The following is a 23,157-nucleotide window of genomic DNA, read 5'->3' on the forward strand; positions in this document are numbered from 1 at the left end:
GGAAACGATTCCTTCTTCAGGCAGGAAACAAAAATGGTTTCCAAGGGAAGCTCTCTGGAGGAGGGGAAAATCAGTCGTGTAGGATGATCTCAGGGACAAAAAGAAATCTGCAGCAAAGCACACTAAGATGCACTCAGCCAGTATGGCTATATGATAGAACACCTGCATTAATCTATTTGTCATGAAGCAAAAATGCTATCTAAAATAAACTACTGGTCTGATTTAGACTTGGGCAGGTGTTTTTGTGTGTGTGTGTGTGTGTGTGTGTGTGTGTGTGTGTGTTTAATACCTACTGCTTAGAAAGGTCAAGGCAATGCATTACTGGACAAAGGTGATTTTAACAACCAGTAGTCAAGTGAACAGGATGGCCTGTATTTTGTGTTATGTCACTCTATGTTAAGATTCTGTCCCCTGAACTCAAAGAGTTTTCTGGAGTGGGAATTGATAGGACCACAATGGAAGGGCTGCTGTATGGAAGCTCAAAAACATGGAACAATCTGACTGTACTGTCTACCTTAGGTTGCCACCTCTTCATAATTTATATTCACATTTCATGTAGAGGAATTATGAACTGAGTTTGGCCATATATATTTGTAAAAATAAAATCGTCCAGACCAACTTTTATCAACCCAGTTTGTTTGTTTTTAAGTGCACTATCCAGCTACTTTTAACTCCTAGTGTTTCTATTCTGATGTGTTTGCTTACTTTCCCTGCTGAAACCCCTGGGTCAGAGAAAAACTCCGTAATTTGTATTTTACAAATGTATGGACTGCTTAATCACAAGACTCTCTAAGGTGTATATGAAATAAAATCACAAATAAAACACAGCTCAAATCCACAAAACTGTTAAAATATACCTGCATAATTATCAATGCAGATAAAAATCAGTAAAACTTTTACAAACAAATACTGGATAACTGAATTATGCAGCCTGGTAAGCTTGCTGAAAATAAATAATAAAGCAGTTTAATTTTGGCTGAATCTTGTCCTATTATGCTCGATGGAGAAAAAACACTTCTGGGATCAACAAGCCGTTAATCACTTATTTTATTTATTTATTTTATTAAAATTTCTGCACCACTTGATTGCAAAAACAATCAAACAATCAAACCAACAAACCCCTGACAGTGGCTTATTACTGTGCTATGGAAGTCTTCCTCTGCAAACAAGTATACTTTATATTAAAGCTGCATTCCCATACATAGTCAATTAATTGGTTAGATCAATCAATTTTTAAAAAAACCCTTTTATTTGACATACAAGCTTAAAACCTTATTTTCAATGGCATCTTTCCAGGACTTTAATAAATCTTTAATAAATATTATTAAAAAAAAAATATTTGACATACAAGCTGCCCCTGATTAATTCAGCAACATTATAAAATAATAGTAATTATTATTTTTAATAGCAACACTTATGAACATTACAGAAGGCAAGCGACACCCATAGGAGGACGTGTCTCCTATAAGCTGGTTGTTGATGCACAACATGAAACATCGTTTTTGTTTTAAAAAACACCTTACCCTCTTCTTCAAAATGACTGATTTATTCATCAGAAAATTCGTGCAAATTTGATCAACTAAAAATGCATATAATCGGACAGCTACGAATTCTTTAACCAAGTGTCAACTCCAAACAAGAGAGACGGAGGGAAAACTCTTGATCCTAATAAGGATAAGTTGCTTTGTGGAAATGCAATGCATTATGTTGTACACACTCCTGAAGACTAAAATTGCTGCATGGACAAATAATAATTTCTGAATAACTAAAATTGCAGTGTAGGAAAACGATGAGCTGATTAATCTTCCAAACCTGCATTGAACAACTAGGATGATGTGACTATGTGGCTGCCACAAGTCATGATAAATGTCCTTTTGGTGTCCTCATCGTTTTGCTCTACTGATGCAAGGAAGACCCAGGATGTCCTCAATTTGCCAGGTGGAGTGATAGCAACACAGCATCACTATCTATGAAGTGTTAAGAAACTGCTGGAATAGTTTTTGCTACTTTCCAGGAGTTGTGATGTATAGATTCAATGTTCCCTTATTCTAGGGAACCGAATAATTATAAAAGAATCTGTGAATGCTGTCATTGTCTACAGCAAGGCATGGTGCCTGAGGAGTAGGTGGGGCGGCTATATTGAAAGCGAAGTTTTATCAACCTCCAGCATGACTTCATGGTTCCACCATTCAATATCGTCTATCAATGCACAACATTTCCCCCCACATTCTCTGTGTGTCTCAATAAAAAAAGAACACTGGCAAACAAAATTGATTTCAAATTGGCTAATATGTAGTATTTCAGTCAAAAATTCATGGGGGGTGGGGGGGTTATTGGGGGGAGGGGGTTGCTACAAAGATTTAGACTAGAAAAAGGCCACGATTCAGCAGAATTCAAACCATCGTTAAGTCTCACCGATCTTTCCATTGAACACTATATTCTTAACATTTGCTGAACTGTGCTTGATTAAATCAACAACAAATCAAAATGACCAATGCTTAAAATTTTATTGAAGCCTTTTTAGGAGTTTTAGGAGTTATGAAACTTGCTGTCCTATACGATCAAATGTGACGTTACAGAAGCTGACCTGATAAACATTTTCTCTCTGAAGAATACCCTTGTATGTGTGTGTGTGTGATGGGGAAGGGGGAGGTCCGAATGTTTTTTAGGGAAGCGAAGCTAAATCCCTTGGCCAGGGCCATATAGGAAGACTACACCAAGAGCAAATGATTGCCACCCAGATGTCCAGTTTCAAATTAAAAGCCCAACTTTTACTTCCCTTCTTTACAGGTACAGAAATACACACACACATACACTTCTCAATGAGAGTGAGGGAATGCCTTGATAAAAAAGCTTTTAAAAAACCAAGCATTACTGTAATTTACCAAATAACAATGCACATTTCTTTCCCTCAAGTCTGCTTATTTGAATCACAATTATGATACTTTCCAGTGTATTATTCAGTATTCAAAGGGGAAGGGGTTTCTAAAATGCACTGGTAATCTGCTTAAACCTATTTGTTAGGTAAATGAGGTAGACAGCCGCTGAATTAAAAACTGTATTTTGAAACAACCATACATTTCAGAGTGAGTCACTTCTCTGTCCTTTGGGACCATACCCCGACTTCATTCAGATTGGGATACCAAGGCCAAAACCAATGATGCAAGGAACATTACTTATGCCAGTTTTCCTTCTCTCTCTCCCCCCCAAAATAAAACACCATCCAAAGTTGATAACCAATGTCTATAAAGCGAAAGACAACTACCACACTCACTCAGCAAAAAAGACTGATTTGCTAAGACATAGTTTATGAAATGAGTCGGGTGAATTTACATGCACACTCAACATATACACAGTGGCAAATAAGCGATAGGAATGTTAGCTACAGCAAAATGAATTACAATCCCATCCAAAACTGTATGTCCAATTCTGGAGCATTCTGACCAAATGATTATTGAAACCAAAATCGTTTAGAAACATCAGGACAAGCACATCAGCTTAAAAACATGGAGAGAACTTCTGTAAACTAACAGTAACCATAAGACAACATGCAAAGGAAATCAGCATTTTCCTTCCTTGCACAATTTCAGAGCAGGCCAAGGAGTAAACTGCATTACTGACGCAAACATAAATTAAGCAACTGAACCCATAGTTTGGATGAATTCATAAATTTATGCTTTCATCCTGGAGGTACTCCTTCTTGACCTGTGTTTATTGAGTGCTTCCCTCTTGTTGTACTATATATAATTTCAGGAGATCAATATAGGAATTACAGCAATCCTTATGCAATGTGAAGAAGATCCATAGCTGGGCCTGATACCATTTCTCTATATAGCACCAACTTGATTTATACTGCCCCTCTCTAAAGACTTACTGGAAGGTGGAATGAATGGCATGAGATTTGTGTATTACAAATGGGCTTGAAGTGTTAACATGATGCCATAGGCATTGGAAATGTTTTCAGTTTTGTTAATTTCACACATTTCTAGCTGAAATGCAGAAATAATGCTGTACTCATAATAATCTTTAATTTGGGAGTTGGGTTTCCCCCCAAAAAAGCACAACATATCAATGTCAGACAGTCATTCAAATAGCAAAAGAGTAAAATATTCCAGCAAAGGATGAATCACAATAGTTAAATGTAACAACTGCACAAGTTCTTCACGCATAAAAGCGGCCCATTTATCATGTCACATAGAGAGCTGGACTTTATTATCTTTTCAAATCCCAGATCAAACAAGTTAACTGGAGTGCGGGTGGCGAGGAAGGGAATCTTCCCTGAAAACAGTTTCCACTCAAAAATATATATTAAAAAAGAATATGATGAAGCAAAACACATGTCTCAAAAGAAGGAAACACTTTGCGGGGGAATCACTAATCTCACTGAGATATTATAAGCAGTAGAAATACAATCTGGTTAACAGAACTTGTCTGTGAAAAGCTTCCAGCAAGTTTTGAAAAGTAGTTTACTAATGTTCATCAGAGGGAGATGGAGAGAGAGAACCATTTTATTCAATGCAAGTTACCAAATGCATTGTTCTTTATTTTCAAAGCCTGCAGAAATACTAAACATCTTTTTCACTGGTGACGACTTTTGCTGGGAATCTGACATAGGAGTGAGGAGGTGGATGCTGAGAAGTGCAGATTTTTAACAGAGAATGATGCTGGTTTAAACTTCTCCATTGCTCTCACTTTTTAATGGCAAGCTTTAGATATAATCTTTGATGGCTAGCCTTGAGATACGAGATAACAGGAAACTGGTGTGAAAACCGCTATAACGGAAAAAACTAGCAAGTCCCTAGAGGGGGCACCAGCTTTCAAGAGCCTGGAATGGCTGTACAGGATAACTGCAGGGAGCCACCATCAGACTGAATCATTTCCACTTGCCTTTAAGACATTCTTTCCCTACTGCCTCTGACTATTATTTCTGAGTAACCAGTTAGTTTTGGGTCGCAAATCACTTGAAATTTGGGCCAAAGGACTCTCAGTGCAATTTAAAACCAAGAAGCAGATAAGTGCTAGAGCCTGCCTGATGATATCAGAATAAAGAGACTTGGTCCTGCAGTTATTTATTAGGACACTGGACTGGAGTTGCTTATAGGAGCCAATTCAATCAGATGCTCTCACTGTGGCAGCCCGATGGAAATCTATGTTTGTATCAGGGGTGAAGGAATCTGTTTGATCTTATCCCACCAGACACATCTGGACTTAGCCCACCCTCCTTCCCAACTGAAGGTTATCGACTCATCCAACCCCCTCCCCTCTTAAGAAAGGTGGGGGGGGAGAGAAAGAGTGATCTGTAAAACATCACTCTTTTAGGGAGGGGCTGCTAATCGAATGTATGGAGCCCTTAAAGTTCCATGCAAACACTTTCTGGCAGAAACCATGTACGCTGTTGAAATTCTATCCCACGAATCAAGCCTTTGTCATGACCGGAGGAAGAATATGCATATATGTCTCTGGTGAACCCAGAAATGTACAATCCAGCCAATCCTTTCCCGGTACACATTGTCTCATATGCCTCTAAGAAAAGAAAGCAGAAACAATGCCAAGACTCCGTATGTACACACACAAACACACACACACACACAGAGAGCGCATAAATACTTAACTATGAGAGTATCCCTAATGTGGTCCTGCATCAACATCTGGCATCCCTTGTGCGCACACAAGATCTCCGTATAAAAGCTGAGCACACAGCTCTGCACACAACTTCCAAAGCAGTAATCATGAACGGCATAGTTACTCATGTGCAGGGTGCGCTATTCGCAGAAGAACTGCACTAAGACTTTCCCCCATCAAACAAATGAATTGCCCTTACTCTCTTGGATCAGGCTGAAGAGCACCCCCCCCCTCGCCCCGCGCTCCGTTAAGATCTTGTGATAAGAAAACTTTAAATCATAGGTGTCATAAAGAGACATCTCCTGTTCTCTTATGGTTAAAGGTAACAGATGTGCTGCTGGGATGAGTGCAATTTAAGCCATTAAACTTCTTGATCCCTGAATGTCACCAGGGGGGACCATATAGATGAACATCCAGTTGCACTTACAAAGCACTGCATTTAACTCTCCATAAAATATGGATTTTATTGCAGCACTGTCAAGACCTCATTCCACAACCACTGACCTCTATGCCCAGATGCAAACCTTTAAATCAAAAACGCTACACGCAGGAATGCTTGGGCGTGAGGTTATGCACACACAGACGCACATGCACAATGCATACATGTAACGTGTTTCAATACATATAGTTTTTCCAGAAACGTGTTTCACCCTGTGATTGAATTTTCTAGAGCTGCTCAACTTCAGCATCCCACATTCATTCACCTTGCACACTGCCTCTTCTTAAGGTGCAAAGCATTCCGTGCTTTACCAGGTTTCTGGGCCATCTCCAGCAACTCTTCCTGCTCTCCCGACTTTTCCTCAAGGAAAGACCTCGTTCCAACTGTGTACGTTCTCTAGATCAGTATTCCGACCCCCCTCCCACTCCTCGAGGCTTTCCTTCTGCCTTATGGGATCCATATCAAATCCAAAGAGAAGGCTATCATTATTATTCTTGGGATTTCTCTGCTTCGTAGCGAGAGGCGCGTGTGATTTTGTGTGTGTCGGGGGGAGGTGTTTCAGGGTGTCCAAAGGGCTTCCTAGTGGCATCAACAGAAGGCGCCCCACTCTTTACCTTGCCTAAACGAGCAGCAAAGATGCTGCTCCTATCAAGCACTTCAGTTGCTCACATCCACTTAGCATCCCATCCATGCGCAAAAAAAGAGGAAGAGAAATGACAAGAACACCCATCCCCTTAAAAGAGCGCATCGCCGTCCATGTGCCGCCACACTGGCGTGGTGCTCCCATAGTAACGGACCTGCCAACTTTTCGTGTGTGTGTGTGTGTGCGTGCAAATAACAGGGTTTCATTAGCATTTGCAGCAGACCAAACAAGAAGAGAGGTGGTGGGGTATGGGGGGGGGGGGGAGAAGCGGCAAACCAACCGACCCACCGAACCAAGAAAACCACGGGAAGCGTAGAAGCCAACTCCTCGGAGCCGAGGTCCCTTCAATAAAATATTTGACCCCCCCACCCCACCCCCCAAAAGTTGACGGACAAAAAGATGGGTGCCCCATCTTGTGATCGATTATGCAGTAAGGGCTTACCTCTCTCCCCCCCCCAACCCCGCGATGTTTTATTCAAGTTGGCACCGCTTGCCTAGAACGTAGAGTCGGAAGGATCATCTAGTCCAACCCTCCCCGCAATGCAGGGACCTTTGGCCCCCGCGCGGGACTCGAACCCTCGACCCTGAAAAGTCTCACGCTCTGAGCTCTCCCGAACCGGCGACGGAAGAAGAGGAAGAGAAAGACAGAAGAAGAAGATGAAGAAGAAGAAGAAGAAACCATCGGTTCCTTACCGGCTCAGAAGAGAAGGCGAAAGGGATGCGCCAAGTTGCTCGCCGGCGCCGAGTCGAGTCGGGCAGCGACGCAGCGGGCGGCTTCGGGGGCCACGGCGCCGCTTCTCCGTCCGCCTTCCGCCGCCGAAGCTACTTGCGCGGCACCGAAGCTCCCTCTCATCCCTTCCAAACTCCGGCGTGGAGGAAGGCGAGGCAGCCGGAGGGCAGCTCTCCCTCGGCGGACTCGGTCCCTAAGGCAGCGTCCCGGAGTCCTTGGAGGGAATGGAAACTCGCCAGGAAAGATGTAGAAACAGAGACACACACAACACACAAACACACACACACACACAGCCCTGCCGGCTTTTCTTTCTTTTAACCTCGCAGAACACACAGGCGCGCACGCCAACGGTGCGCCCTGCTCTTAATGCGGCGCCTCGGGAGCCGGAGCCGCAGCTCTGCGGACGGGGAGGTGAAGGGCTGAGGAGCAGCGAAGGCGCCTCTTGCAGGCATCCAGCGATTCGCGAGTGAATGGGGTGGGAGGTGCGAGGAGGAGGAGGAGGAGGCCTTTCTGGAAGACGCCCGCCTCCCCTCCTTTGCCGCCGCCGCCGCCGCCTCCTCGCGTGGCAGAGAAAAGCGCGCTCTTCTTGGGAAGTCTTGCGGCCAAGCCCTCAGGAGTTTGAGGAATGAAAGGCAACGAGCCGGTGAGGGGGTGAGGTAGTTTCATGACCTGCACGGGGAAGGGTGAATCTCTAATGCGGGACCCCACTCTTGCAGAAGGTGGGGTCTCCAGGTGAAAGGGGGTGGGGGGTGGACAAGGGCCCTGCCTGAGACCGAGGATAGCAGATGCTGCCCAGTCAGTGCTGGCTGTGCTGAAGCACCAGTGGTGTGGCTTTGTAGAAGCCCATCAGATGGACCAATGGCATGGCTCTGTAGAAGCCCATCAGATGGACCAATGGCATGGCTCTGTAGAAGCCCATCAGATGGACCAATGGTGTGGCTCTGTAGAAGCCCATCAGATGGACCAATGGCATGGCTCTGTAGAAGCCCATCAGATGGACCAATGGCATGGCTCTGTAGAAGCCCATCAGATGGACCAATGGTGTGGCTCAGTAGAAGCCCATCAGATGGACCAATGGCGTGGCTCTGTAGAAGCCCATCAGATGGACCAATGGCATGGCTTTGTAGAAGCCCATCAGATGGACCAATGGCATGGCTCTGTAGAAGCCCATCAGATGGACCAATGGTGTGGCTCTGTAGAAGCCCATCGGATGAACCAATGGTGTGGCTCTGTAGAAGCCCATCGGATGAACCAATGGTGTGGCCCAGTATAAGCCAATTGCTGCGGGCTGTGCTGACGTAGGTGGACCAATGGTGTAGCTTAATAGAAGCCCATCAGCATGGGAGATGGACTAATGTGGCTCAGTATAAAGTATAGGAGCCAACTCCTAGGGGCTGAGGGGGGATTTGAACCCCCCCCATAAAATATTGGAGGGAGCTGCCCCTCCCATGTCGATGGGCATTGCCATTCTAATGGTGAGTGTGCACGACGTCATGTGATTGATTATGCAGGGCGGGGCTTGCTTGTCCCTTCCCCCAATAAATATTTTATTGAAGTTGGCACCCCTGGTATAAAGCAGCTCCCTCTGTTCTGTTCATTGACTGTGCTCGGCTTCAAAATGGTTCTGCTGGTCCAGATAAGGCCGGCCCTACCATTAGGTGGCATGATGCTGCTGCTTCGAGCAGGAGATTTTGGGTGTCAGGAAAAGGCAGCAGGTGGTTATGGTTTTTTTGCTGTCAGGGAGGGAGCTGTTCCTCGGATTTTCTGCCTCAGGTGCCTAAAGAACTTGGCTGGCCTTGTATATAATGCACCTACTTAACTTTGAGGCTGAGAGCATGGGGCCATTTGCTGCCCTGCTGCAGGAAGTAATGTGTGTTGGGCCAGCCTTGGACTCAGAATGCTGTTGCTCAAGCAATGATGGGACCTAGGTGGTCATATCATAGAACTGTCGAGTTGGAAGGGACCCTGAGGAACATCTAGTCCCACCCGCTGCAATGCAGGAATATGCAGCTGTACCTTAGGGGGATTGAACCTGCGACCTTGGAGATATCAGCAACACACTCTAACCAACTGAGCTACCCATATCATGTGATGCCCATATCAGCTGCTTCTGGGGCACTTCTGAGCCCAATTTTAAGTGTTGGCTATGACTTTTAAAGCCTCAAAGCAGTTTGGATCCAGGTTATTTGAAGGCCTGCTACACTTACTTATGGTGGCGCTGTGGGTTAAACCACAGAGCCTAGGACTTGCCGATAAGAAGGTCGGTGGTTCAAATCCCCACAACGGGGTGAGCTCCCATTGCTCGGTCCCTGCTCCTGCCAACCTAGCAGTTAGAAAGCACGTCAAAGTGCAAGTAGATAAATAGGTACCGCTCCAGCGGGAAGGTAAACAGCGTTTCCGTGTGCTGCTCTGGTTCGCCAGAAGTGGCTTAGTCATGCTGGCCACATGACCTGGAAGCTGTACACCGGCTCCCTCGGCCAATAAAGCGAGATGAGCGCCGCAACCCCAGAGTCAGTCACGACTGGACCTAATGGTCAGGGATCCCTTTACCTTTACTTTTTACACTTACTTATCATTAAGTTTATCTACTGCCCTTTATCCAAAGATCACAGAACAGATCACTTTTGCCAGGCTGCCCACCCTCTGAGGTCAACAACTGAGGCTTTTCTCATTTGCCTCCTGCCAGGAGCCGTTCAGCTGTTGGGAACAAGGCAGAGGGCATTCTCCAAGGCTTGGGATTTCATTCCCCTTTGGGCTGTGCCAGACTACAACAGTGTATATACCTTTTGGAAAGACCCTATTACTCACATTTGTCCTATTGGCTTTTCCTTGAAAGGTTCTTATTATTGGTTTTCATTTATGGTTTATTAAATTTTACATCACTTTCCACTTTAATAAATAAATAAATAAATAAATCACCAAGTGATTTACAGCCGAGTAAAAAAACAATAATAAAACCACATAAGCATTATCAAAAAGAAATTTAACGCTATAAAGGATGCCTCCCAAATGACCAGAAAAACGGGAACGTTTGCCTGGCAACAAAATGATAACAAGGTTGGAGACAGGTAGTCCTCCCTGGAGAGAGCCTTCCATATGTTGGGGGGTAGGGGAACTACCACAGAAAAGATCCCTTCCCTTGCTTCTGTTCTGTGTTTGGCACACAGAAGACCACAGATAATGATCTCAGGGTAGGGAAAGGTGGTCCGTTAGGTATTGTGGTCCCGTACTTTAAAGTAAAAGCTATGGTTTTCCCAGTAGTGATGTATGGAAGTGAAAGCTGGACCATAAACAAGGCTGATCACAAAAGAATTGATGCTTTTGAATTATGGTGCTGGAGGAGACTCTTGAGAGTCCCATGGACTGCAAGAAGATCAAACCTATCCATTCTGAAGGAAATCAGCCCTGAGTGCTCACTGGAAGGACAGATCGTGAAGCTGAGGCTCCAGTACTTTGGCCACCTCATGAGAAGAGAAGACTCCCTGGAAAAGACCTTGATGTTGGGAAAGATGGAGGGCACAAGGAGAAGGGGACGACAGAGGATGAGATGGTTGGACAGTGTTCTCGAAGCTACCAGCATGAGTTTGACCAAACTGCGGGAGGCAGTGGAAGACAGGAGTGCCTGGCGTGCTCTGGTCCATGGGGTCAGGAAGAGTCAGACACGACTAAACGACTAAACAACAACAACAACTTTAAAGGTGAAAACTAGAAGGCATTTGGCAGCCAGGAAGAAGACAGCATTCATGCCTTCTTGTACCTGTTTGTTTATTTGCTTGTTTGTTGGCTTTTAGATTGCATTTTAGTCCTTTCAGGTGGGCTGCCATATGTTTGTTTGGGTTTGTGTTGCTGGTCTGCTAGTATATTATTTTGTTCTATACTATATTTGCACTTGTCCGTTGTCATGCTGATGAACGTTCACGGTGAAGCAAGTGAGCAGGCAGGCAGGAGCCCCAGGCAGGCATTCTCACATTCTCGCTGCTGCCATCGAAAGCAGGCCTCTGGTCCAGGCAGGCGGTATGACTGGCAGAGAGCACAGTTGGTATAGCCCAGCCAGGCCTTGCTGTGCTTCCTCTTTCACCACTACCTGCAGGAGTGAGGGGAATGGAGGGGAATCTTCACTCACCCTGCTGCTGCCGGCAGGAAGCCTGCAAATGCGGGCAGCAGGGGTGTGTGTGTGAAGAGAAATACATTTTTTCTCTCCTGCGTTTCCCTCTGCCTCCCCCCCAACTAGTGGCAGCAGTAACAGGGAGGTGGGCAAGCTATGGGGTAAGGTTTTTTGGGAGGGCAAGATCTGGGAGCAGGTGGCATTGGACGAGCTGTGAGGGGACAGGATTTTGGGTGAGGTCTAAAGGAACAGGGCTGGCAACGAGCTGGAAGTCTGACAGGTAAGCGAGGTTGGCTAGCAATGCGGGCATGAGTGGCAGCCCCCCCCCCAGTGTATTTTTCTATTGTATTTTTGTGTTTTCTTGAAAGCAGCCTTGAAAGCGTTTATTCTCAAAGGCAGCATATGATAACTTCTTTGAATAAATGAATGAATCAAATTCTTGACCCATTGCTCCCGTAATTTCCAGCAACAACGAAGGCTGTTGTTATATTTCCTATAAGCTGTAGTGGGTGGCACAGTGGGGTGGAGGCGCTCACCTGAACTTCTGTCAGGTGTGCTACTGCTTGCCATATCGGGAGGGAGAGGGGATATGTGCTGGGGAAGGCAACGCTGTGCAAACACATTGACAGGAGTGTCAGATTGACTCCGCTGGTGCATTGGCAGTATCCCGAGCACACCCATCCCTGTAAGCATGCTGGCTCCTTTTAGTATAGCAATACAGTGGTACCTCGCAAGGCGAATGCCTCGAAAGACGCAAAACTCGCAAAACGAAAGAGTTTTTCGTTTTTTGAGTTGCTTCGCAAGACGGATTTCCCTATGGGCTTGCTTCGCAAGACGGAAATGTCTTGCAAGTTTGTTTCCTTTGTCTTGCAAGTTTGTTTCCTTTTTCTTAAAACCGTGCATTCACTTCGAGGAGCAACTCATAGCACACGGTGTGGTAGCCTTTTTTGAGGTTTTTGAAGACTTTGGTGATTTTTGAAGCTTTTCCAAAGTCCGTGCTTCGCAAGACGAAAAAATCTCAAGACGAAAAAACTCGCGGAACGAATTAATTTCGTCTTGCGAGGCACCACTGTAACTCTTTTTCATACTGTTGCAGTTTGACTAACAAGGTTACTATGTGTTGTTAATTCAGTTAGTCATAATGCATAGTGTTTATATGGTGCTTTACAGTGCAATCCTATATATCTTTACTCAGAAGTAAGCCTCATTGGGGCTTATTCCACAGTAGCAAGTGGTGTAGCATGGGTTGCCAGCACCCGGGAAACAGATGCATGCACATTCAGCTGCCTAACAGTGTCCGTGTCTCCCAGGAGATTGCAGCCGCGGAGATAAGAAGTGTCATTTTGTTGTCTGGAGAGGTTGCTTCCTGGTTTGCATGGAGAAGCCATTTTCAATGGAGCCCAGTGACGGAAGTGCACAGCTGTATGGAGGCAGTACCGGGTGTTGACATTTTGCGCCCCTAACAATTGTGTGCCCGGAGCAACCGCCCCGCTGGCTGTACACCCCACCCCCCATTGCTATGTCATAACCAGTAGCTATGTTTAGGGTTGCAGCTTTGGAGTGTTCCAAGAGCATTCCATGCATTATTGCAGGAATCCTTAAAACACATTTGTAATGCCTAGCACAATTAGTCAGAGTTTGCAGATAGGGCCTGCCTAGGAGTTTTGGTGACCTAAGGCTACCTAGTGAGTGATGGGCAGAGATGCAATTTGAGCTTGGTTCAGAACTTTCTTTCTTAGCTGTTAAACAATGTGAGTTGGAATACAATATTTAGATCTATAACTCCCAATTACAGTGCTACCTCAGGTTACAGATGCTTCAGGTTACAGACGCTTCAGGTTACAGACTCCGCTAACCCAGAAATAGTACCTCGGGTTAAGAACTTTGCATCAGGATGAGAACAGAAATTGTGCCGTGGTGGTGCGGCAGCAGCGGGAGGCCCTATTACCTCAGGTTAAGAACAGTTTCAGGTTAAGAACGGACCTCCAGAATGAATTAAGTTCTTAACCTGAGGTACAACTGTACTACAAGTTTGCATATGCAGCTGCCTCAAAAGCCGAAAAAAACAGGAAATGCAGAGAAAATTAGTGCAGTGTACAATAGGCAGCAAAAGCAAAGGAGTAGAGATTTCAAGTGGATAGCCTTGGCATGTTCCTATTTTCATATGTGGAATACTGGAGAGGCTGGTTTGTTAGAATCCAGAGAACAACTTAACCTTGGAATTGATCATTCCAAGGTTCCTCGAATCACGGATACTACAAAGACTTAAGCACCACTTAGAATCAAAGCTGTAATCCATTGCTTTGGTTGAATTGATGACATTTCCTTTTGCCTAACTAACAACGGCTGACAGTCCTCCACGGATCAACATATTAAAAGCTGGTAAAGTCTGTGGTGAGCTTGAGTGGGAAGATGAAAATTGTTTGTTGTAGGACATAGTGGGGTTTGTATGACCAGCTGTGCTTGGCTTGGAATAGAATGGTGGGAGGAGAAGGGTTAAGATGGTGCTTGGAATATTTTCATTGGGATTCGGAAAGGGGGAAACAGAAATGAGAATAGACTGGAAAAGGAAGCAGCAAATACTGGGTCAGATTCAGCACTCATGATTAACACTTACAGGAGTGCAGATACCAGTGCAGCCAGACAACGAAAGTGTAGTTTGGAATTATAGGGATAAATATTGTATCTAGTTATTATGAGCTAGAGCTAATACTCCACCCTTTAGCTTGTTCTTGTAGTTACTTTCATGTTGCAGTTACAGATAGGTAGCCGTGTTGGTCTGCCATAGTCAAAACAAAACAAATTCCTTCCAGTAGCACCTTAAAGACCAACTAAGTCAGTTCTTGGTATGAGCTTTCGTGTGCATGCACACGAAAGCTCATACCAAGAACTGACTTAGTTGGTCTTTAAGGTGCTACTGGAAGGAATTTGTTTTGTTTTTCATGTTGCAGATACTGTTTATCCATAAGCAGCCTAGTGTTCTGCGCCTACTGAGTAACCTTCCTTTATATTAAATAGATAAGAACTTAGCAATGACGATTCAGGGTTTAGTCAAGTTCATGGAGGAAAACCTATGAATTTCTACAAATTATGATGGGGTGCATGATATCTTCGGTTACCAGTTGCTGGAGAAATAGTTTTGCAGGTAGTATGATTTAAAGAGCATCTTTAAAAATCTGGAACTGCAATGATAATCTTTTTTTATGGTGACTGAGAGACCTGAAAACATTTAACAGAGCCAGTTGGGTATGGGCAAAACTCAATCCAAGTTTAGAGTAGGGCAATTGAGCTTTGTTGCTGGAGTTGTGGCAAGCAGGCATGTATTATTGCGTTGACCAGACAAGGACAACATTCCCAGCAGCTAGCAGTAAAACAAAAGACTCAGCTCCTGAATCTGGCCAATCCAGAGACTTGATGCTGACTGCCAGTTACTGTAAGGTGTGTGGGTGCTCCCCAAAGTTCTGAGCAAACACAGTCCACAGCAGCATATGGGCTTGTGAGGTTCTTGAGCAAAGGCAGATCTATAGGAGTGTGACCAGTGTGGTTGCACCAGACACAAAGCTTCTGGGGCACCGGGGGGTGGGCTCCGCAGCTATGACATCCAGGCCAGGTTTTGGCACCACACAGGGCGCCACTGAAATTTGAGGCGCCAAGGTCCGCCACTGCTTCGATGCTCTGACAAGAACACAGTTTACAGCCCAGACTAATGTATCTTAATGCATACTACATTTAATGAGATTGTGCAGCTTTGGTGATCCAATAAGCTGCATTCCTAGTAATAATTACTCCAGTTATTCTAAGGAGGCAGCAAACATCAGGCCAGCTTGTGCAATGCCGTACCGAAGAGGCAAAAGTTTCCCGACCAACCTCTGTGAACGATCAACTGACACCGTGAATTATGAGGCTAGAATAATATTATCTTTGCCTGGATAGCTACTGATGTTATTGATGACCACAGCTCTCTCCAGATCTTTGAAAATCCAGATGCACTGTTTGACTCCTTGACCTTCTGCAGTAATGAGTTCCACAGGTGGGTTATACATAGCATAAATATTTCCCTTTGCTTTGTTTTACATGTACTGCCTTGTACATTCAAAGAGTGCCTTGTTGTTCTCGCCTTGTGGGGTCAGGCCAATGAGAGGGTCTTTCTGTTCTGTGGGGCAGGCTGTCACAGTACTTGGAGGACCAGCCTCCCTCTGTTAGGTTTCATGGATATTCTTAGATTCTCAGGTCAAAAACTTCTCTTGGTTTCTTCTTCCCAGAAGAATGCTGTATGGTCTTTTAAAGCTTAATATTCTAACGGCACTTGTCCATGTATTCTTGAGAAGTCACTTTGGATTGCATGTAGAATAAATTCTTTGCATACTCATGGTTTGGGTTACATGTGAAACCTACTCAGAAAATTCACAATTCCTGTTGTTGTTCCCTATTTTTCCCTTCTGCCTTTTGGACAAAGTGAGTTTGCACATGCGTGCTAATACCTTGATGATAACAACACCACATTATAACTTTCATATCACCTCATCTCAAATGCATTGGTTCCCCACCCCCCCAGGAATTACAGGTTCAGCTGTGAAGTATTTTATTTTGTGGTAAGTAGTGAGACCCAATACCGCATTAGGCTAGACTTACCATTTTTCTCCACTCATACAGTGGTAACGTTAGTGGACTACTTCAGTATTTGGTCTGCAAGTTAGCTTGCCCTTTTGGGGAGCATATTGAAAAAAAGCAAAAGCAAAATTGGAGTGTTTATGAGACACAGATGCAAATGCACAAAAATTCATTTTTTTTGAAGCCTGTAGTTCTTCAGGAATGTAGGAGAGAAAGATCCCACTTTAGCCAGGCTATCTTCATTTAGCCATCCTTTTTTTTTTTTTAATAAAATTTTTATTGGGTTTTTACATTTTATAAAGACAATACACACACACAAAAAGACAAAGACAAAACATGTATAATTTCATATCCTTACTTTCTTTACCCCCTTTCCCTGACTTCTCCCCACCCCCTCTTCATACATCCCAATTCCCATAATTAGTTCAGCAAGTTCTTGTCCCTCGTCCTTAACATATTGTTATTATTTTTTAAGCTTAGCTCTTTTTACTTGGCCACATTTTACTTATCCAATTCTCTTATAAATATTAAATCCTTTTTCTAAGGTCGACCTAAAATCCTTTCCACGAATTTCTCCCTTTTTATATTAATTATAGGTCATAATAGCCAAACACAAAGATCATGAAATTTTGAAATTCTGTTCTCCCCTCCCTCCCTACCCCGGTTTCCATCCCTTCCCAAGCAAATGTCCACAAAAACAGTTCCTAGCCCGGATTCCTCACATCCGAGGCCTTCAAATCTCTGTCAGTCTCTCTCTGCTGGTTTTGTTGGTAACCCTTTTTGTTGGTCCTCAAGTCTCGAAGGAGTTCTATCCCAATCACATCAAATTTTCTTCCATCCAAAATGCTTAAAAGCAGTTGCTGCAAAAGGTCAGCTGATCTCCCATACTCAGAGAGGAAGTCCCAATCATATTTCTTTACTCTTTTATATTCCAGTATTCCAAGTACTCCAGGGGCTTCCTCCTTCCTCTTTCTCATCTTTCGCAGATTTGTAATCCAAAGATCTTCTTTATTTTCTAACAATATAGGCTTCTGGTTGGTATTTTCCACCTGTACTTTCTCCACTCCTTCTTCCCTCTCCACCAGTTCCAAAAATGTCTCTTCTGGTTCAGCTGCAGATTTTTTATCAGTCAAGTCCTTTATGCATTCAGCAGAGTTGCTTGTTTTAGAATTCAAGGTCATAAGTTCTTTGTTCATAGCCATGCTCTGCTCTTGCAGGATTCCCACGAGAAAAAACATTTTTTCTATCTCTGCCAGTAATTTTCCCTCTGCAGCCATTATAATGTCTCTAGTTCCCCCTAGGGGGATTCCAATTGCTTAATAGTCCTTTTCCAACAATCCGTTACTTTGTTGTTTATTACTACTTTGTTTCCAACCACCTCAATTCAAATGTAGCACCTTTAGTCCAGAGAGATATTAAGTAATAAAGTTCTTAACTTTAACCGCCCGTTTGACAGCTCCTTTGACAGCTGTCAAACTCCTTATTCTTTTTCCTCAGGCTCACACACAGGACGCTCCCGGGTCGGGGGGGGGGGTTACACAAAAACTTCTAAAGTTCCTCTCTTACTCTCCAGCACAAAAACTTCTTCTGTCAAATTCATGGAAATTATCTTTTATCTGACACCAAAAACGAACAATGATCTCTCCACCTTAGTTCTCCGATCCTTGCTTTAGATCGTTTGTAGGTAGGGGGGGGTGCGGACTTCCCTTTAGCGCGTCCCCCGGTCGTGCCGAATTCAAAGGTAAAATTTTTAAAGTCCAAATTCCATAGTACTCACGGGTTGTTTGTTTTCCAGTCCAAATTTTGGGGGAAAAGTCAGCGCTCTCCGGCCATGGCTCACGGCTTCGCTCCACTGAAGTAGCGGTCTACTCACAGCACCACGCCACTCTCCGTACCCTCTCCGTAGCCTTTAAAAAGGCTCTTCGTGGGTCGGGGAGGGCTCTTAAGGTGCCCGCCGAGTCACCAAGTCAGCAGGCTTCCGCGCCTGCGGTTTCTAAGGGTCCCCGCGTCGCTGGCGCGGCAAGACCCGTCTTCAGCAGAGCCGATTCCCTCCGGAGCTCAGAGGGAATCCGCCATTAGCCGATCGCGCTAACCCGGAAGTCCCCTAGCCATCCTAAACTCCATTCAGGAGTTTATGTATGTGTGATTCTAGGGAATCATCAATGACTGATGGAAACTGCTTTGTGAGGTTCTGTCTCCCAGAGAGGAGCCGTCTGCAGAAGCATTCAACTCTGCAAGATCCTGACCACACAGGAAGCCTGCTGTGACCAAAAGACATTAAGTGGTAAATTGTCTATTACAGGTAGGTTAGCCAAAGTGGTGCCCTCCAGCCCTCCAGGTGTAGCTGAATTCCAGCTACCATAATTTCACAGCCAGCATGGCCAACAATCAGTTGATGGAATTTGTAGTCCAACCACATGTGGACGGCTACTTTTTTCTTGCCCCTGGCTCATTGGATACATGAAAACTGCTAAAATTAATCGTTGTTGGCTCTCATATTTTTCTCAGTACAGCTGCCAGTACAATTCATTAAAAACACTCTGAAAGTAGATTTTGGAAGCAAGTCCATTTGTTATTTAATACTTTTTCTAGCAACATGATCAACATATCTGGAATTAACTGTACCTATTGCTTTAGCTCTGCACCAAAACACAAGATTTGTTTCTGCGATCGCTTTCCCACTTTCTTAACCAGTAAGGAACCATCCTTTCTTGTATCTGCCCACATTTTCTGGCTTTTCTTTGCAGCCCCTGGATAAGTTTTAAAAATGAAAGCAGAGATTTGCCGTATTGTGTGTCATACCGAATGCAGCCTTCTGGATTTCCAAGACGCTTTGAGCAATACCTTACCAAGCACAGGCCAACTGGAGAATTGTTAAGGTCACAGGCTGATAAAAAATCCTTTGTTCTGGAAATATATATATATATATATATATATGTGTGTGTGTGTGTGTGTGTGTGTGTGTGTGAGAGAGAGAGAGAGAGAGAGAGAGAGAGAGAGATCAAAATATCATAGTAAAGAGTGTCAAATGCAAGCAAGAGGACACCAGACTAAAGAAATAAAGAATGGCCTATACAGTGGTACCTTGGGTTAAGAACTTAATTTGTTCTGGAGGTCCGTTCTTAACCTGGAACTGTTCTTAACCTGAGGTACCAGGGACCTCCCGCTGCTGCCACATGATTTCTGTTCTCATCTTGAAGCAAAGTTCTTAACCCGAGGTACTATTTCTGGGTTAGCGGAGTCTGTAACCTGAAGCGTCTATAACCTGAAGCGTCTGTAAGCTGAGGTACCACTGCACGTATAAGCAACTGCTGCTTGCTCTGACTGGAAGTAGCTGTGCAAGACTGCCAGCGGAGATTTTACCTTGCTGTTGTACAGGAGTTTATTTTAACCAGACTCTGAACATGCTCTCTGCAACTAAGCTATGGCATTTAATAAAGTTGGGAGCTTCCGCCTGCTTTGATCCACCTGGACTGAAACTTTTAATTAGAACCTCTTGAACCCAGTCCTCTCTGATATTTTATATGATATGAAAATTGCAATGTAAAGATCCACCTCGGCAGTGTAATGACTTCTCGACTGATGCGTCTTCAAAGCCTTCCATGGCGCATTGGTAAGTTTTTCCTCTTTCACACATGCGAACGGGAGCGCAGAAAACCAGGAGTGCAAAAGCATAGGAGTTTTTTTGGTGTTTGTTTAAACTGCCAACACAGGTCAATGAAATTATAATGACTTTAATCAGATTCCCACAAAGCTGTTAACATTTGCATCTCCTTTGCTTCTAAGGAAAAAGGTTCTTGCCCTTGAACAGTGAATCTATTCTACTCCACCTTCCTTAGTTTCATGGCAAGCCCACCTGCTCTAACCCAGTTTTGCTGGGCATTTTGATCCTCTCGTTTGATCTCGCTCCCTTTTAAATCTAAGCCTATATTTTATAAGGCAGTTACTTCTATGTGGCATCCTGGGAGGAGATCAAGCAGCTCCTCTAGTTCCACACAAGGAGTGGAATTTGATTATGGCTCCCACTGGGTAGGGAGCAGTGGTGTGCGGTCAATAGACGGGTCTAGGCTACGTAGTCCCCTAAATGTTCCCGGTAAATTAGAGTGTTATAGTATTAAAACCTGGCGCCTCCTTCCCAAAGCCCGGGAAGCTTCTGCCCAGTTTAGAGTGGGAGGCGTGATGTCTTCTTGGGGTCCAAGACCCTTCCCACCACCTTCCCAAAGCCGGGTGGGCTTTGAGAAGGAGGCAGCATGGTACTCACACATGTGACATCGGGATGTTACGAAGTCACGTGCACGATATCAGCCCCCCAATCGCTCTCCACAAGCAGCAGCAGAAGAGTTTGGATTTGACACCCCACTTTATCACTACCCTAAGGAGTCTCAAAGCGGCTAGCAATCTCCTTTCCTTTCCTCCCCCACAACAAACACTCTGTGAGGTGAGTGAGGCTGAGAGACTTCAGAGAAGTGTGACTGGCCCAAGGTCACCCAGCAGCTGCATGTGGAGGAGCAGGGAAGTGAACCCGGTTCACCAGTTTATGAGTCCACTGCTCTTAACCACTACATCACACTGGCTCTCACAGCTGGCACCTCTGGCTCTAACTGTTCCCCTACAACAACAACAAAATCACTGCATGCCATTGGTAGGGAGCAGAAGCGAATAAAAAGATGAGGCAACCTTTGATGATTGAAATGAGGCCACAACTCTGTTGATTACAGAAGAATAGGTTTGGCATAGGCATTGGACTTGTATCCAAATGATCAACCAGCCCACTACCAGAGTGGTGCGTGCTCTAGTTATCTCCCGCTTGGACTACTGCAACACGCTCTACATGGGGCTACCTTTGAAGGTGACCTGGAAACTACAGCTAATCCAGAACATAGCAGCTGGATGTGACTGGGAGCAGCCGCCGAGACCACATTGGCTCCCAGTATGTTTCCGAGCACAATTCAAAGTGTTGGTGCTGACCTTGAAAGCCCTAAACGGCCTCAAAGACCCAGTAGACCTGAAGTTTAGAACTCCACCCTCATCGTTCAACCCAGACACTGAGGTCCAACGCCAAGGGCCTTCTGGCGGTTCCGTCATTGCGAGAAGTGAAGTTACAGGGAACCAGGCAGAGGGCTTTCTCGGTATTGGCACCCGCCCTGTGGAACACCCTCCCACCAGTTGTGAAAGAAATAAACAACTATCTGACTTTTAGAAGACATCTGAAGGCAGCCCTGTTTACGGCAGTTTTTAATGACTGATGTTTTAGTTTTAATTTTTTGTTTTAAGCCACCCAGAGTGGCTGGGGAAACCCAGCCAGATGGGTGGGGTATAAATAATAATAATAATAATAATAATAATAATAATAATAATAATAAATCAGTTGATTGATTTTTTTAAAGCAATGGATTTATTTATTTATTTTTTAAAATAAGCAAACTAACTTCCCATCAGTTCTGATTTCTGATGCCGAACTGCTTGCTGTGACGCCCTCCTTGCCAAATGATTTCAGGTGGCCTACAAAAATATCCCGGGGTAATATAAGCTGTGTTCAACTTTATATGGACCATTGGTGGGATAGTCTGGAGCACCTTTTCCTCAAATAGTTTGCGTTTAGCAACCGAGATTTATATTCCCTCTAAACTGGTGATCATTCTCTTTCCTACTGTATTAGAGAAAATAAAAGATGGTGTGACACAATGTGACTCATGGAACGGTCCTAAGGGAGAGGCAGGCAGCTTTCCACAGCCGTCAGTTCACACTAAAGATAAAAGCAGAGACAGCGGCTAATGTTGTTTTGCTGTTTGAAATCTGAAACACACACACACACAATCTGAGTAATAGAAGTGTTTTTTGGGGGGGCACACAGGACAGCAATAAAGGTTATTAGAAGCCCGTTTAAAATTATTTTCATAATTAATAGCAACCTGCGTGAGGCTAACTCCGTGGAGAATTAGCACTCATATTTCCGTCATTTCACTGCCTTTCCTCCCTGTGCCTATTTTAAGAACTGTAAGAAGCTGGATTAAACCTTGTTCACGTTAAGCAGGGATTGTGCTGAATATAGGCGTGCCACTTGTACAACTGTGGTCGTTTTACTCCAACCTGCATGTCCCAATTTTGAATTTGGGTTTTTCTAAAATTTGAAATTTCACTGTCCATTAAATCTTAATTGTAGCCAGCTCAAAAGCTTCAAGACCTTTTGCTGTCCTCATATTCTGGAGCGAGAGTGGAGCAGGAAGGGGGGGGGACGACTTATTCCTGGAATCCATCCTCCATCACTTCATTCATTAATTTGCCGAAAACATCTTGGTGGCCTCAGGTCTGTTGAGTACAAGATGCAGTTCTGCCAATAGCAGCTACCATTGACTTTTCACTGTATAGTATATGTGTTTGGTTATTGTATCACGTCCCCCCCCCCCCATTTCCTTAGAGCTCAGCATTTAAAAGTGCCTGCAAATAACATACATGTTGATCTACAAATGTAAAATTTGCAGCCAGCATTGCTACTCTTGAAACAACATTAGTCCCTGCAGAACAACAGCATGACCTTACAGATCCCCCCAAGGCTGCTTTTTGCAATTCAGCTGCAAAAAAAAAAAAAAACAACCTCAGCCAACCTCCTTTTTTTCTCTTCCACTTGCAAAACATGTTTAATTTAAGCAGCTGGGGTGCAAACCCCAAATGCCATCCTTTTGGAGTAGCCACTTGCCATCAGAGGCCTACAACCATAAAGCCATACAAAATAATAATTTTGTAAGTTTGCATGACTGAACAGTTTGTCCCATGTCAGTAAAAAAAAAAGAGAGAGTTATAAAATGAGTGTCAGGAATGAGCCAGCTCCTAGTGTAACTTTACAGCCTGCTGCAGATCTGACACAGGCTGAACAGCAGTCAGTGCACAATGCAACTCCCCCACCCCTTGGAATTCTGGTTGCAGAGGGAACGACTGAGAGTGGGCTGGAACCCAGCCAAAGCTCTCAGGAGTTTCCTACTGGTGCGAACAAGAAAGGAGACAGTTTG

The 23,157-nt window shown here is 44.3% G+C and overlaps 1 protein-coding gene across 1 annotated transcript in view; it reads right to left on the minus strand.

The window, feature by feature from the left end:
• The window catches only part of CDH6 (cadherin 6), a 168,228-nt gene extending 160,323 nt beyond the window's left edge, over positions 1-7,905 (minus strand). Inside the window, exon 1 of the mRNA XM_081873029.1 lies at positions 7,398-7,905. The gene's annotated coding sequence lies outside the window, so the exon portion shown is untranslated. The remainder of the gene's footprint in view (positions 1-7,397) is intronic.
• Between the last annotated feature and the right edge of the window lie 15,252 nt (positions 7,906-23,157).

This window comes from Podarcis erhardii (assembly GCF_964252035.2).
Source record: "Podarcis erhardii genome assembly, chromosome: 8".
NCBI lineage: Eukaryota > Metazoa > Chordata > Lepidosauria > Squamata > Lacertidae > Podarcis > Podarcis erhardii.